The 17433-nt window shown below is 42.0% G+C and overlaps 1 long non-coding RNA gene across 1 annotated transcript in view; it reads right to left on the reverse strand.

The window, feature by feature from the left end:
* The window catches only part of LOC110346948 (uncharacterized), a 61558-nt gene extending 46975 nt beyond the window's left edge, over window positions 1–14583 (reverse strand). The window contains exon 1 of the long non-coding RNA XR_002391237.2: window positions 13031–14583. This is a non-coding gene — a long non-coding RNA (uncharacterized LOC110346948). The remainder of the gene's footprint in view (window positions 1–13030) is intronic.
* Window positions 14584–17433: the final 2850 nt, after the last annotated feature.

A 17433-nucleotide genomic window follows, 5' to 3' on the forward strand; every position in this document is an offset into this window, starting at 1 on the left:
GTGCAGACTGGTACAACCACTGTGGAAATCAGTATGAAGATATCTCAAAAAACTAGGATTAGAAGTCCCATTTGACCCAGCTATTTGCCTGCTGGGTATCTTCCCAAAAGACTTAAAAGAATCATACCACAGGGATATATGCGCACCCACGTTTATAGTGGCAGATAGCTAAAACTTGGGAACAGCCCAATTGCCCATCAACTGTGGTGGGTGACTGTATAAAGAAGATGTGCTTTTTTTTTTTTTTTTATAAAATGGAGTGCTACTCAACCATAAAGAATTAAAAACTAGAGACATTTATAGCTAAATGAATGCACATTGAGGCCATACTCTTAAGTGAAATAAATAGGACACATGTGTAAATACTAAATAGTTTTTCTGGTGTGATAAACTGAAAGTGTAAATGAGGATCAAAATGTATAATAGATAATGTGAAATAGGGGAAAAGGTTCTGAAGGGGTAGAGGAAGTGGTAGGAGTAGGGGAAAGGAAAGAAGGGAAAGGAATAAATATGAGAAAAGGAAAAAATGGAAACAAAGTCTTTGTAGATAGAGAGATGTGGAGGGGTTGAAGGGAGGGCAGGGGAATGGGGAAAATAATAAGAACCAAGATATATCAGGTAAAGGTACAGATTCCCAATGATGAATGTCATATTGTTTACCTAAATGTACCAATAAACTTAATGAATTTTTAAAAGAATATTTCATAGACATAAAGGAGAAAACTAAAAACTATGAAGCTTCTAGAAGAAAATACAGGAGAATATCTTTGAAATCTTAGGTTTGAAACATACCTCCTTAGGGCACCCAAAAAGAAAATGTCATTAACGACTTTATCAAAGTTAAAAGCTTCTTTTCTCTGAAAAACTACTGCTAAGAAAATTAAAATACATCCCAGGTATTAAGAGAAAATAATAAAAACATCTAATAAACAATTTGCATGGCTACTAAATAAAGCACTAAGGAAAATAATACAATTAAAGGACAGGCAAGATTTCAGCAGGCACTTCATGAAAGAAGAGCTACAAAAGGCAAATAAATAAATGAAAATATATTCAATAGTAATGGAGAGGGACAAACTAAAGTCAACATGAGAAAACTATTAGAATAGCTAGATTTAAAAAACTGACAATAGAAAGTGCTAGAGAAGATGCAGTTTATCTGAAACTCTGATACATCGCAGGGCAGAATGGGTAATATCTTGGTAACCCTAGGAAATGTTTTGGCAGTTTCTTGTAAAATGAAACATACACTTAGCATACAGCCCAGAAATTCTACTCCTGAGTGTTTACTCTTGAAAATGAAAACTGTGTTTCCATGAGAAAACTACCTGCAAATGTGTATAGCAGCTTTATTCATACTTGCCAAGAAACAACTGTCCATCAACTGATGAGTGGAGAAACACAGTATCTTACATCCCTCAATGAAATATTACTACACAATAAAAGGCAACTAATTACTGATGTGTGCAAAAAAATGGATGAGTCCCCAAAGCATGAAGAAGACAGACATAAATGGCGCCGTATGGTTCTAGTGATATGACATTCTGCACCAAGCGAAACTGCAGGAAGGAATCATATCAGTGACTGCCAAGCACTGGAGGATGGAAGGAGCTGACTCCATGGGACACATGGAAATTGGGGGGTGAAGGAAATATCCTTTCTCTTAATGATAGCAGTGGTTTTATGACCACATACACTTGTCCACATTCATCAAATTGAACCCCCGTGAGGGCACATTCTGTATTATGCAATTTATAGCTCAAGAAACCTGATATTAAGTATTCTAAATAGGAATAAACATTATTGGAAGAATAGATTAACCCTCAATGTGCTTTATTACCCTTATTTGATATATAAAATAGTGTTCTTTAAAGCCAATTATGCAACAGTCACATTTGGCTTTTGTTTTCCTTTTTTTTTCACGTGGAGGAATGAAGTATATTCAGTGCTTCAGAAGACAATAGGAATGCCCTGGATGGGGGCATGCTAATTGGCCAAGCCAAGCTTCCTGTATTAATCTTCATCAGCCCTGTTTGCTACTTTGAGCTAGTCTTCACTTCACTCCAGCACATATTAGCATGTGGGGAGCTGTGAGACTAAAAGAGGCTAAGTAACAGATGTAATCAATCCCTAGGGGTCGAATGTACACTATTATACAAGCCGTCTCTGCTTGAGAGAATGAGGCTGGTGCTTTCTATCCCTGCCCCACTGCCCTGTGTGTGTGTGTGTGTGTGTGTGTGTGTGTGTGTGTTTTCAAAGGAAGAGAGCCTGAAAACTCAGAACAATGGGCCACATCAATTAAAGAAGACTTCCAATATTAACATTTGGACATTAAGCATGACAAACATTCAGTGCCCATTTGTCAAACTCCTGTCGCAGGTTGCTGCTTTGGTGTACAATAATGAATTGGATTTAGATATACTTGATCAGTTTTTAGCATTGTCCCATTTGGTGAGCAGGTACGTGGCACTCCAGCAGAAGAAAACAGGCTGTTTTATTTTATAGGCATTTCTTTTTCACATGCTCTTTCTTTTAATCTTCATAGTGACTGAGATATATACAATTGTTCCCATTGCACAATCTGAGAGCCTCTAAGGGCCTTGATGAAGATCAGGCACATGAGAAGTTTCTGAAGAGGGGGAAACAGCTCAGTCAGGCCCGTAAGGTTTCCGAGTCTCCATCCAAAGGTTTGCTTGAAAAATCTGCTGATGGACTCTTAGCAGGGAGCTATATTTCTGCTGAGACTTCATTAAGATGTTACACCTGCTACTTTGATAGTCTTGGATAGACAGGACTTCTTTGAAAATGAAGTCCTTTTTATGGATTTGGTTGGTCTGTGTCTATGGATCTGGCTTTTTTTCCCGAGCTTTAGAAGAGAGTGAACAAGGCAAAGAGACATTTTGATTTTCTGCAGATTTTCTCTGCTTAGTCACGCCACTGGGCTCTCTGTTTTGTGAGATGCAACATATAAGCAACCTCCGAGTGCATGAAGATAGGCTTCTTTCCTCTTTACAATTTTGAAAGCATATTCACAGGTGACATCTAATTTGATTTTGCTTTAGCCAAAGAGAGGGTGCTGAGGCCAAACTTTTCCCCTTGAGTGGTTAATCAAGGCCACTTCTTACACATCATTATTGCTATCTATGCACCAAAGTAGGCAGGAAAAGGGAAATTCCTTGCATAACTTACTGCGAGGAAATACATGCATGTGTTCTAAACTAGGGTTTCCCATCCTGCTTAAGGTCGCCTGAGGATGCTTGCTAAATATTCTTGGCCCCCACTGGGAACCTCCTAATCAATTTGAGCCTCTGAAAGCAAAGCCTGGGAATTGGCCATGCTTTTAAAAGCTGTGCTACAAAAACTAATAATGCTTAGTTATGATTGTCCAGCCTGAGGTGATAAGATGGAGGACCCTGCAAAAGATGATATTTTAATGTCCTTTTGGTTCTATTTTTCATGATCTGTAGTATGCAACTCACAGAGAATATTCTGCCAGACTTCTGGAAAGAGTTAATTAAGAGAATTGATTTTTAGGCTAAGTGCAACTGTCTTTCAGAAGCTACTGGAGGCTTTGATCAGCGCACTTCCAGTCTGAGAACTAATTCTAACACGGATTTTGCTTATTTTTAATTAGAACTTTTTTCATTCATTATCCAAATTAAACCCAACTAAAGTGCTTCAGAAAATGACAATGTTGAGACTTTGAAAAGAAAAGTGAAACCCTGAATCGCTGTGCTGCTCGATGCTCACCCTGTCTTTGGTACATCTCATCAGTGCTGTAAAATGAAACGCAACCAGCGCTGTGACACCTGGAGAGTTACGCAGCTAAATTTGGTACCACCTAAGCCAACAGATGAAGTGGCATAGGACAAAAGTCCTCAAGTCAGCTATTCCACTAGGAAACGCCATCCTTCGACTACCGAAAAACATAAATAGCCTTGACCTATTTGCTGACTACAACCATGAAAAAAAGCTGTTGTCTAAGGAGGAAGTGATGAGCCTAGTGTGCTTTGTCTGACATGAAGGCTTTAATATTCAAAACAAAGAAAAAGGCAGACATAGCAATTAGTTTTATCTCCCCTGTAGGCCCACAGGAGAGATTCTTAGCCTCTGCCCTCCAACATGTGGGGCTCCGTAATTCTTTGCTCGGAGAGGCTGTCTTGCGTGCGGTGGGATGTTTAGCAGCATCCCTGGCCTGCACTAAACTAAATGTCTCCTTCCACCCAAATAGCTCTGGAAATTGCCAAATAGTCCCTGAGTAAAAATCACCACAATCAAGAACTACTGATTCACATCTAGCAATTTCTTGAATTTTAACCTCTGCAATAATAAAAATTTCAAAACCTTAAGGGAATTCCTTAAAATGTGTTAAAAATACCTAAAAGCAAATTTGTTAAATATTTGAGTAACACTCAAGAACTATGTCAAGAGCAAAGCTGTAGGAGAAGGGGGAGCATTTCAGCTTCACATATAATGAAACAACCTCCAAAAGGAGGAGATATATATTTGTATCAGTGATAAGGGAAGACTTGGACTGTTCAGATTCAAAGCAAGATTAGTTTAAGCTTCTTGGAGTTCCTATCTCCAAAGCAACAGGACAAGCTTTTATGTACAAAACAGACTTTGATTTAATCAGAAAATGGAAAGAGCATGTGGAAGATAAAGCAATCGCTTCATTCTAAATGACCTCTCTTATAATTCAAATCTCTGGATCCCAGGAAGCATTTTATGTCATCCTGAACTTAACCTCTGTGCATAGCAGTGTTTCTGTCTGTCTCCTCACCCATTCCCTCTCTCTTCTCCAAATCAGGGAGCAAGGGACTTCATTAGTTGTCAACCCTCACTGCCTCCCAGGCAGGTAGTATATAAACCAAGACTTCCTAAAATCCCCAAGCCTCGGATGGTGGCCAAACAAAATAAACTTCAAGGGAAGGGGGAAGAGAAAGTGGGAGTCAGAAGTCTTGGTATATGAACTCCAGATCGAGGGGCAGGTAGTCCCTGAGGAATGGGGTGTAAAGATAATGCCAAAACTTCCATTTCTTTTCTATATTCTGTAAGTAATGAATGGCCATTATAGAATCTGTGGTGGTTAAGAGTGAAAAGCCAAAAGAAGATGTAATTATTTTGCTCTTCTGTATAACATTACCACCCACATAGTATAAGTTATTTGGATTTGCTTTGTTGACCTTTATAAGATGAAAACTCACTGCATATATATTCTTTTATGATTTGATCTCTTCGATCAATGTTCAATTTCAAGATTCATCTTATATGTTAGTACTTGTAACTGTAATTTGTTTTCACTGCTGTTTTATATGCTATTGAAAGAAGATATCACATGATTCATTCCATAGCTGGCTTGTTCGTTTGGGTTGGTTCCAATATTGCCTATTCCAGGTAAAATGTCTACAACTATTTATATGTGTCCCTTAGTGCAAATGTGCAAGAGTTTTTCTCCCAATTAAGAGTGAAAATGCTGAATTTTAGGTAGTGTGACTCTCCAGATTTTCAGATAACGACAAAATGTTTCCCAGATTGTTTGTATCATTAAGTTCCAGTCAGTTCATCCCTCTCAACAATGCTAGGAACTGATACGCATATTGATACTTACCAATGTGGTAGTATGAAAAGTGCACACTGTGGTTTTAACTCATGTCTCTGTGATTAATAGAAAGTTTGAAGTCTTTTTATATTCAAATTGCATATTTATGTTTCCCCTTGGGTAAAATTTGTCTATTTTACATTTCATTATTTTTCTTTACTTATTAATTCATGTGGGGTTTTTGTGTATATTCCAAATGCTAATTCTTTTTCCAGTGTCAGTGTGTGCGTATGTGCGGGTGTATGCATGTACTAGTTAGTGATTCATTTTTTGAAGTCCTTATATAATATCTAAGCTCAGCCATCATTTGCCCATTCCAGTGGAGAAAGAGAAAAAGAAAAAAATAAAAAGGTCCATTCCTGGTGAAAGCAGATTCCTTTATGACAGTCTTCTTCAAAATCTCCCTCAGCTTTTCCACTCATATCTCCATGCTTAGGGTTACTGGCATGACCACAGCTTGACACAGGAAGGCTGTTGAGCCAGTTGATGTTGACTGTCACTTGACTGGATTAAGGGATGCTGGAGAAGTGGCTGGACTATGAGGACGCTAACTTCCTCAATGGCTAACCACTGGTCAGTTCATAGCTGAATGGAATAAGGGAGGTTGAGCCTAGGTAGAGAAAGTGAGTCATGAGGAATGACTTAGAGAAAGTATCGGGTCCCTGGCCCTTTCTTTTCTGGCACTTTCCCTGCTCTCCGCTTCCTGGATGCTATGAGTTGAGTGGCTTTCCTCTGCCATGCCCTTCTGCCATGCCCTTCTGCCATGATAGTTCTGTGGTGGAGCCATCCTGCCATGGACTGAACACTCTGAAACTGTGAGCAAAGATGAACCTTTTTCTCTAAGGTGTGGATGTCAGGTATTTTGTCCCAGCAACAGAAAACTAACACATGTGGGAAATATACAAGCAGGTATATTACTACTCTTACAGGCAGGAGAGGCTAGATGCTGGGCAGCAACCTGTGACTTCTGCCACACTAATCAGTTCTCCTAATTTCAGCTTATTTTAGCACTGATGCATAATAATTTCCTTCCCTATTGCTTCAAGGTGCTTTATCTCTCATTTATTTACATGTTATATATAATTAACCTATAAGGTACCATGCTGTTTCATTTGTCTGCACATTTTTTCACTGACAGCATGTTGATTTTCTTATAAATGATAGTATGTTTTATTGGGGACAGGTTAGTCCAATGTAATTATTTTCCCTTTTTAATTTTTTTCTTGCTATTTTTACTACTTATTTTTCTATATGTTCATACCATTTTGCCAAATTATAAAACAAAATCCCTAGGTTTTAGTAAACGTCTTCAAGTCTTTACAATATTGTCTTCCCATTCAGAGCTATAGCACCTTTCTGAATTTAAATCTGAGCTCATACTCATGTAGGTCTTTATATAGCTGATGTGATATAAGTCCTACATAGTTTACAACTTGGTTGACATGAATAACTTTATTCCTTATGTTTTAAATTCTTGGTGATGTATGTAAAACACATTTTTATAAACTTATTTCATATTCATTTACTGCCTCACCTATGCATTCTAAAAAGGCATCCATGTTTTATTTTACTAATTTGGATACATTTTTCTTATATATTTATTGATATACTATAGCATAAAGTTCTTAAATCTTAAATTGTAATGATGTTTTTGGTCATAGAAAATTATTACTTTACCATCTTTTAAAAATTTAGTTTTCTAGTATTTTTGATAGAACTGTCAGGAAATTTTGAGCTATCAGTTAATTTCCTATAATAGTTTTATATGTGTGAGAGAAAGAAGACAGGGAAGAACAGAGGAAGAGAGATAGAAAAAAAGAGAGAAATATTTTAGAATTTACTAACAGAATTATTATAACTTTAAAAAATGAATTAGATCAATTCAAATTGGTCTACTTTTTTCTACACTGTAAGAATATTTATGAATAGTAGGAATTACATCCTTCAGTATTTGAAATAATATACCTAAAAAAAATTAGTCCAGAAGCTGTTTGGGAGGTGTATTATCCACCTTTCCTTTTGCTAGCACAACATGCCCGATATGCATGCATGGTTTGTTTCACTGACAGTTGCAGAGATTTCAGTCCATGGTTAGCTAATTCCAAGGCAGGTACATCATGCCGGAAGAAGATGGTGGAACAAAGCTGCCTACTTCATGGCAACAAGAAAATAGGCACAGGGGAAGAATATCAGCAAGAGATACAGCTTCCAAAGCTATGCCCTCATGGACCATCTCCTCCACCCGGCCCTACCTCCCCACAGGGTGTTCAGCTATGGACACAAGTGGATCAATCCACTGGCGAGTATACAGTCTCCGTGGCCCAGCCACTTCTCCAGGAGCCTCTTCATCCAGTCAAACTGATGGTTGAGAACTGATGCAAGAACTAATACTTTGATGTTTTTAAGAACTGTCAAGATAATTCCACTATTTAGTATTTCTACTTCCAATGCCAATTTTAACAATATGCATTTTCCCACAAATCAATTCAGTCCAGGCCCAATACCCTCCCTTTTCTCTCAATGATAGCCTTTCTTTTGGTGCAGGGAATCGAACTTGGGTCCTTGCGCTTGCGCAGCAGGCGGTGAAACCACTGAGCTAAATCCCCGGCCCCTGTGATAGCCTTTCCTTTTGTTGACACCTACAACTGTCTTCTTCTTTTGGCCTACTGCAAATACAAGTCTCTTTCGATTTTTTCCTATCTTCCTAACACTGCAGTTTCTTAAAACTTCACAGATTTTTTTACATGGAAGTACAATGAAATTGATATTTTTACCTTCATTTCTTTTTGACCCTTTCTTTTCTTTTTTCTATTGTATGTGTAAGAAAACATCATCCAAGTTTCAAGCTGCATTTAAACTTTTGCCAGTATCCAAGACTAAGTTTGAGATGGATTTATACAGCACAGGACAAACATATTTAGTCAATATCCTAGGACTTTCACTACAGGTATTAGGCCATGTTCTGTACTTACACACACACACACACACACACACACACACACAATTTCAATTCTGAATTTTAATCCAAGCTGTTGTAGCTGTGGTGCAGGGTGCGGAGGCCCACACAAGATTCCAAAACACTGTTCATCCACTGGCGTTTCCTTCTTTCTCCCAAGAATCACTCTGAATTAGCTTGCAAAGCTAAGAAGAGAAGCCTAGTGAAGAGAAAGTACAGTAGGCCACGTGGACTATCAGCCGTGTTGAGGGCAGACGGGGGTATAAAACTGGGAAAGCAAATAAAGATTGCTATTCTTACAAAGCCTTCCAAAAGCATATAGGTGGAGGTGTCAGCACACCTATGCATCAGAGTCACATGTGGAAATAGACATAAATATATAAATACAAATTTTGTTCAGAAAGCATATGTGACTATACAGTTAAAAAGATTCTGGTGATCTGCTCTGACATCAATACCCCAAACAATGCCACACTGGGGACTCTGGTGGGAACTGCTACACAAGCTTCTGGAATAGAATCCAAGTTCTACTCTTTTTTCTAATCCCCAAACTTTTTTTTAAATCTTCTTACTTTATTTTTTCATCCTTTTAAGGTTACAATTCAGTGGCTACAAGTATATATACAGAGTTGGGCAATTATCTTCACAATCAATTTTATATCTTTCCTTACTCCAGAAAGAAACCCCTCACCTCCTCAGCAATCACCCCCAATTTCCCCATCCACCCTCCAGACCTAGGCAACCACTAGTCTCCTTTGTGTCCGTATAGGTTTGCCAATTCTGGACATTTTACATAGTGGAATTGTATGGTGTTTTGTGACTCTCCTCTTTCACTAAACGTATTCTCAAAGTTCACCCATGTTGTAGCACGAATCAATACTTCTCCCCTTGTATTGTTGAATAATATTTCCTGGCATGGTTATGCAGTGTTTCATTTAGCCAAACATCCACTGATGGACATTTGGGTTTCTTTCCACTTTTTGACTATTATGAATAACGTTGCTATGAATATTCATGTACAAGCTTTTGTGTGGGCATAGGTTTTCATTTCTAAGGGAATTGTTAGATCTTAGGGTAATTCTATGTTTAACCTTCTGAGGATCTTCCAGTCTCTTTTTCACCCCAGCTGCACCACTCCACTCTGCACTAGCAGTGGTTACCCCAGCTCTCAACATAGCATCTGGCATGCAGGATGTTCCCAAAAACTATTCGTTGAAAGCCAGAAGAAAATGAGAAAGGGGGACCCAGCGTTCAGGATGGAAAAGATGGAGTTGAGACAGAAAATGGATCATGGCTCCTGCAGCATCACAAAGGTGATAGTCACCATCAACACAGGTGACCCGAGTTTCCAGGTCTGCTCTGATTCAGGTTGTTGTCTCTCTTTAAACTTCAGATTTCTGCTTTGGATTATTTGGACCAGACTTCACATAGGTCAACAGAAATGTTTAGCCCTTTTGAGATTCTTATGCCAATGCTGCCTAACTTTGAAGGATACACAGTAATAAAAACGATTGAAAGCATGGTGCATTGCTGAGAGCAGAGAGCAGAGCAGGGTAGCCCTGGCCTTGCGCTTTGCTTGCTCTCAGGCACATTTCCAGCTGAGCTAACAGTCACCCTTCTTCCCACTCATGGTCTGGTCTGAGTGAGAGCTGGGAGGCCAGAGCTGGATGTCTCAGTCAAGGGAAAAGTTGCTGACATTAACCCAGCTACCAGGAGCCTTCTGTTTATTCACACAGTCTCACACTTCCAGCAACTGAGTATTTATCCGTGATGTGGACCCAACAGAACCAGCTCATATGTTACAGTGACAGTGGAGAGCTGGGCCCAACCTCCCCAGCTAAACGCAGGAAAGGAAAACAGACCCAAAGCACGGCGGCCTGGCTCCTCGGGGGGCTGAGATATCCCTGAGAATGCAGATGCAAGTTCCAACCTCTGAAATGTTTTCATTCGCAACATTTCTGACACTAAATGTGTGGGTTTTTCTTCACACCAATCAACTTTCCCACTCTCCAGATACCGTCTGGGTGTCCTCCAATCCAATTCAGTTCTGACCCTGACTACCTGGAGTTAGCACAGAGCCCACGGGTGCAGGACTCAGTCCCACAGGGTTGCCTGGCCCAATTCCCATGCCAACAGCAGGCCCAGGCCACTGTCGTGGCTGGCTAGCTACGAAGTCGCAGGTTCCCACAACTCTGCCCTGTGCTCGCTAGTTAATGAGAAAAGCTCACAAAAAGCTCAGGGAAACACTTCATCTCTTTTTACCAGGTCATTTTGAAAGGGTACATACAACTCAGGAAAAACCAAATGAAGGAGGCTCACAGAGCAAGGCATGGAGAAGGGCCAGAGCTTCCGGGCCCTCTTGGGACAGAGCCTGGAGCTCCTCCCTGGACCTCCCTGTCATCTCAGGAGGATTTCGTGGAGGTTTCACGACCTAAGCTCAGCTGATTAAATCTCTGGCTATTGGTGATTAGCTCACTTCTCTGCCTTCTCCCCTCCCAAGAGGTCAGGCTGAAAGTTCCCACCCTAGGACCACATGGATGGTCTTTCCGGTAGGCCCATCTCATCGGGAAGTTCTCTAGGGGATGGGGCCACCAGTCATCTCATTAACATAAACTTAGGAATGGTTCTAATGGGTTAATTGTGAATAAGAACAGACAGTTCCCTCACCCCTCTCATTCAGGGAATTATGAGCCTTTCAAGAGCTCTGTGGAGGAACTATGGAAGAAAACCCATGCATTTTTCTTACTGTACCACATGACACTTTCCTTTCTCTGCTTCATATTCCACGGCCAACTTCACCCAGAGCTATCTAGTGCCTTCTGCCTTGGCCTGCAGTCTTCTCTCCACCATCTCCTCCAGTGTGTCTGTCCAATGAGCTTTCAGCATGGATACTTCACTTTTTGGGGAGGCCTTCTCCAATTCCCAAGGCCTGACCTGGGATTTGCTCTTATGCCCTGCATGTTGCTAGACAGCTCAGCTAGGTGGCATTGCATTTGCTAGTGTTTCCTTCTGTTTCCTGTTTCCTGCTCCAGAACCAAAGCTCCATGGTGGAGGGAGCATGGTGAGGAGTGGTCGTCATGATATCTGAGGCACCTGCAGGGTGCACACCACATGGCAGGAAGTCAATACACATTTGTTAAATGAATGAGTGACAGTCTTTTCCAGTTAACCATGCTGAGCTCAGCGTCACACCTTTTGGGAACACTAACAAGCAGCATCATAGAACCCAGAAGGGGGAAAAAGCAGAGTTCTGCATCATCGCTGTGACACTCAGACCGTGTTGGTAAAAGCTCCTTCACATCATTAATTAATCAGTCCACAAAGGCGTTTTCTGGTTTTGTAAATGAAAAACTTAAAATTATTTACTGCTGTGAAAAGGCTAACTCAGATCTTGGCCCTGGTGTACTACAGGCAGGGCACAGGTTTGATACTGTTCCCTTCAGTTTCTAAGGTGATGGTGGAGTAGGAGGTGAATGACCAGGGTACCCAGACCTCTGCCCATGGCCACTGGTCCATTCACCCCAGCAGGTCATACAGAGGGTAGCACAGACAGCTGGGTGGGTTTGGACAAGCTTGAAAACACTAGTGGCCATTATGTTGGCCAATTTGACCTGCATTCTTGTTTCTTATTGTTTTCAGTGATTATTAGTATCAGTATTAGTTTTACTAGTTTATTAGTATCACTAGATTATTCGCATCAGAGAATTAGTAATAGTGGTAGTGGTAATCTTAGTAATCAGCACTAATAGAAGTAGTCACAATAGTAGTAACCATATGTCCGAGTAATCATATTTCTAAGGCAAAAAATTAAATGGGATGAAATATCTAATCTTAGATTTTTTGTATGTCAGGTCCAAAAGGTCAAAGGTCCGTATATAGTTAGAAGCAACCAGGAACAAACAAGAAATCTTGTTTAAAATTTGAACAAAAATGTAAAAATGTAAACATAGTTTTAAAATTTTAAACATAATTTAAAACCCTGTGCTTTATCTTTTTAAATGCGCAAAATTTTCTTGCTATGCTATAATATTTCTGTGTCATCTTTCCCCTCTCTGCTCCACCCACAAAGCTGTGAGCTAAAAATATATTTCTAGAGCGTAGGCCAAGTTCATCTTGGGACTTTCTGATGCCCCCTCCTGCCCTAAACACATTCCTCAGCTGAAAGGATTGCTGAGTGCTGGCCAATCCCAATTTCTGTATAGTCTTCTCAGTACCCTGAATGGTAAGAAAGAAACAAAAGATAAATCACAGGAGCTCCATGCTGATAGGGAAAATACTTGACGGAGAAAAAGTAAAAGAAGTGGTTACTTTTTGAAGGAAATAGGAGTAGGAGTTCTCTCCAAGCCAAGATGACCACATCTGGGGTATGCAGCTGGGCTTCGCAGTATTTCACTGTTTCTAGAACAGCTGGGGACCCTTGACTTTACAGCATTATAGACTGTCAGTGGTCCATCATTGTTTATCATACTCACATTCAATTATGCCTGGCATGTGCTGTAAGTCTGGAAGCCCTGCCAGATATGGTCCACGACTGTAACTTTGCTGCTTCTAAGGAAGTCCGATTGCATTTGATTATCACTTCAAGAGGCTGGACGTCCTTCGGACCCTTCTTAAATAACTTGAAGTGCAGTATTTCCATGAGACCTTACAAGCTCTCCAGGTGTCATGCTCATCCAGAGGGAGGGCCCTGGAAAAGGTGCTGGTGTATTTTGGGCACTAGACTTGCTTTTTTTTTTTTTCCTTTTAGCTGGTGCATATGAATCACAGGCTGATTCCTAACTTTCTGGTAGCTGCTCCTATTCTCTGTGCTGACTCAGCTTTCCTTGTGGCTTCCTGCCAGTGTATGAAAGGTACATCCAAAGTCCAGGAAAGGATGCCCAGTCATCTGTTTATTGTTTCCAGACATTTGTGCTTGTTTGGACAAATACTCTAGGTCATCATCCACCACAAATGAGATCTCATAAACTCCAAGGTGCAGTCATTTTGGGGATTCTGGAATTTTGAAATTTTGCATTAAATTTTCTAAAAGGGAGAGATTCCTTGTAGTACCATGGAGGAAAATCCCTTAAAATACTTCATGGCCTGGAGATTTCGATGAAATCAAAAAATGTCATAAATCAATATACAGACTAGACAAGAGCGAAATGTTCACCCCTTCATACCAGAAAAGAACCAAACAGAAACTCCTGGAAGGCTGGCTCAGACCGAGGGCAACTTGACCTAAAACCGGCTCCTTCTGTGGCAAACCCTGGGTTCACCCCATGGACACAAAACTTTCCTGGACCCTGCTGAGCACAGGATGAATATGCTCAGTTTAAAATATTCCTTTTTGTGAAACATTCACCATGCATCTTGGCAAGAAAGGCTAGTTTTTGGCTCATTGTACCAGTGGTCAGACTTTTACAATCTGAAGATTAGTTCGGAGAACACAGCCTTTACGTAACTTGGAAGGAGACAAGAGCCGAGGCTCGTTACTGAGTATGAGGGTTGAACACCAGGATCTCTGCTTGGTAAGACGCGTAGCCTACTCCTACACACCAGCACGTAGTAAGTAAAAAATCAAACCAAACCAAAACAAAAAACCTAGCTCACCTCAACCATCAACAAATGAACAGCACCCAGTCACAACACACCCGAGCCACCTTGGTCCAGTTTCTACAGCTCAGGGGTAGCAGGACCAGGTTTAGAAACCTGGCCTCTGAAGTCGAATGGCCTCAATTCAAAGGTCGTTGACCAATCTCCCCTAAGCCTGGGATTCCTCGTCCTCGAAACAGGAAGAATACTCCTTACTTTTCCGGTCCCTGCACAGACTAAAGCCATTTTCGCGGCCCAGCACCTCCACTGCCCGGCAGGCTGTGCTATCTTCTTGCCTTCCCCTCCTCTTATCTCAGGTGTAATCGAAGCGCCATGAAGGCGGTGATTTCCTTCGGTGGAACCTGATTCCGTTGCAGTCTGCTGTTGTGTAACCTGCCTGGCGAGAACGCGGTCCCGGAGCAGACAGGCTGGCGTTCAGTCCGGGCCTGGCGTTCCGTCCGCCCGGCAGGGGGCAGCAGAGCTCGGCGTCGCCCCTCCGCCGCCGGTGCGAGCTGAGACATTAGAGCCCCTTAGGGAAAGAGTCAGGAGGCTTTTGCAGCGTGTGTGTTTTTTCCATGGAAGCATTTTTCCTGTCTCATTTAAGTGAGAACACAGTGCTTTGGCAACTGATACGTGCCTGCTTTTTTTATTATTATTTGTTTTGGTTCCATTTTGAGGGACCAACAATTTTTTGAACAGCCCCAAGTTGAGCACCTTGTAGCCAGGTTACAGTTAATCCCTTCGGTACCCACGAAGGTTTTCACGATTATTCCCAATTCCCAGAAGATGACTGTGTTATTTAGAGGCAAAGATTCTTTCTAAACCAGAGCTGGGGGTTGGATGGAAAAGTGCGGGGCGGGGGGCTCCTTCGTCCAAACGTATTCAATATGATTATTAAATGTCTGACTTAAGTTGAGTACTTTTATTAGCTCTGGAGGACGGGAAACTACAAAGGCTACGGGAAAGCCTTGTAATTTAGTACCAGGGATCGAACTCTGAACCTTGCGCTTGCGAGGCAGGTGGCAGAAACACTGAGCTAAATCCCCAGCGAGCCTTGTAATTTGAAAGACCACAGGCAGTTTTTTATTCTCCTGTGAGCACCTGATTTGGGAGGTGGTGGGACAGGGAAGAACCCTACCCTAGACCTGGCTTATCCTAACCTGCAGTTTCCCAGCCCCCCAGAGGAGTTCTGGACTGCAAAGAGTGGGAAAAGGCCCTGAAGGGCAACTGTCTCCAAATACTTGGAGGGCCACTATTTGAAAGAGTGAGTGGATTTACCTGGCTTTGCACTAAATTAGGTTTAGTTAATACGAGCAGTGAGAGAAGGTTTTCACATCCTGTAAAGAACAAGGGGTGTGGGGTTGGCCCCAATCCAAACCTTGCTACCTCCTTGCTTGTTTATCAGTGGGAAGGACTCGGCTCCAGGACTGCTCTCTGACTGTTGCTACTTATACAGTGGAGCGGGGTCTCTAAGTCCTCCTGGGCTGTGAATGTTTTTCTCCACTTGTGAGATAATAATGTGACAGTGTCCGCACACTGGAGAAATGTCAGCAGGTGCCGGGATCCAGGGCAGTGTGAGGTACTGAGCCACACATCTCGAAATGAGAGGCATGTGGATGTGGATGGAGGGGAGGATGGAAGTCTGTGTTTTTGGAGCCTGTAATCGAGATGGAGACGGGGGTGATGGAAAAGACAGACAAGAGAGCCAAGGGCAAAATAAGGACTGGAACTAGGGAGTTCACTCGTTCCATAGTCATTGGGTTAGTACTAAGAGCAGAGTATCCTCCACCCCATCCTTCAAAACCTTGGCTCTTTGGGGCCATTGCTAGCTGGTGTCTGGTTAGATAGGGACCTCAGAAACACCCTGGGCCCTTCGAGTTAACAGGAGGGCAGGGGAGGGCTGTCTGTTTACTGCTTCTCCCTGCATCCACGCAATTAGCAGCAAGCAGAAACAATGAGGAGATGAGCATTTCAGTAACTGGGCTGTGACCGCTGGAGCCCAAAGCAGCTCTTGTCTTGTCAACACCCTGTTGTTAATCAGGAAGGAAGAGGAAGGCCTGTGTCAGGACCTCACGTCCTGGAGCCTGGGCCCTGTGGGTCCTCTAGGAGCTGGTCAGAGAAAGCAGGACAGCAGGAGAGCAGCCGGGGGCAGGGGGCACTCAGTGTCTGGCACATGATAGCCCTCCATGGTGGCCCTGAAATAAATGAGCGAGGAGCAGGAAACTCTAGTCCATCCGCACCTCCATCTACCTGCCTTACAGACAAGTCCTCCACCTGCTTGGAACAGGGTGGCTGTCATGTGGCCCACAGGTCTGGTTTGAGTGGCTTCTCTTAAGTACTGAGTTAATGGAGGAAAGTGCAGAGTGGACAGCAGCCTGTCCTAGCAAGCTCTGCCTCGGAGAAGGGTCCTTAGCCTGACACAGCAGGCTTTCTTCTTATTGTCCCTGCTGCCTATTGATGGTCATTCCATGGAAGCTCAACCCTGCGATCGTTCCACATTTGAGCTGTGTTTTTAAAGCCATTTGACACTGTGCTTTGAGAGGGGAGCTGGGGTGGTAGAGAAGCTGGGAAACGCAGCCCTTGGTGAGGAGTGTGGGCTGGGACCTGGGCCATCTCTGCCTTACACAGGCTTGGTTGAAATGACCAGGTCCTGTGTTTTGAGGCCTGTTTCTCTCACTCAGACAGCTTCTTCCTAAGTCAGCCTGAGACTTTTTCCCTTCTTTTCCCCTCTATACCTTCTCCTCCCCCCTCGACACTGGATCCTCCAGTGCCCAGGAATCCCCTAAACACCAAGTAAGTATTCCAGAAATAGGCCACCTCTAGTTCAAGCAGGGGATGCTAGACTTCACACTGCTCACAACCTCCTTTTTGCCATAAAATGAATGAATGAATGATTTATATATAGAACACCTATCAATTTGAAACACTTTCAAATGTATTTTTACTCTTCTTTTTTTTATTTTTCCATTTTTTTCCCCATTAAGTTTATTGGTACATTTTAGGTATAAAATACAGTTACATTCATCATTGGGATCTTGTACCATTACATGAGTATCTTGGTTCTCATTTTTTTCCCCTTGCCCTGCCCTCCCTTCACCCCCTCCACTCTTCCCTATTTGCAACACTTTGTTTCCATTTTTGTCTTTTTCTCATATTTTTTCTTTTCCCTTCTTTCCTTTCCCCTACCCCTCCCACTTCCCCTGCTCCTTTAAACCTTTTCTTCCTATTACAAAATATCAATTATACATTTTTTAAATTACAATATCAAGATCTAGAAGACATTACCACAGATTTTGCAGAA

The sequence above is a fragment of the Heterocephalus glaber genome, unplaced genomic scaffold (genome assembly GCF_053883595.1).
Source record: "Heterocephalus glaber isolate CG9 unplaced genomic scaffold, H.glaber_assembly_v1.0 deba00001577, whole genome shotgun sequence".
NCBI lineage: Eukaryota > Metazoa > Chordata > Mammalia > Rodentia > Bathyergidae > Heterocephalus > Heterocephalus glaber.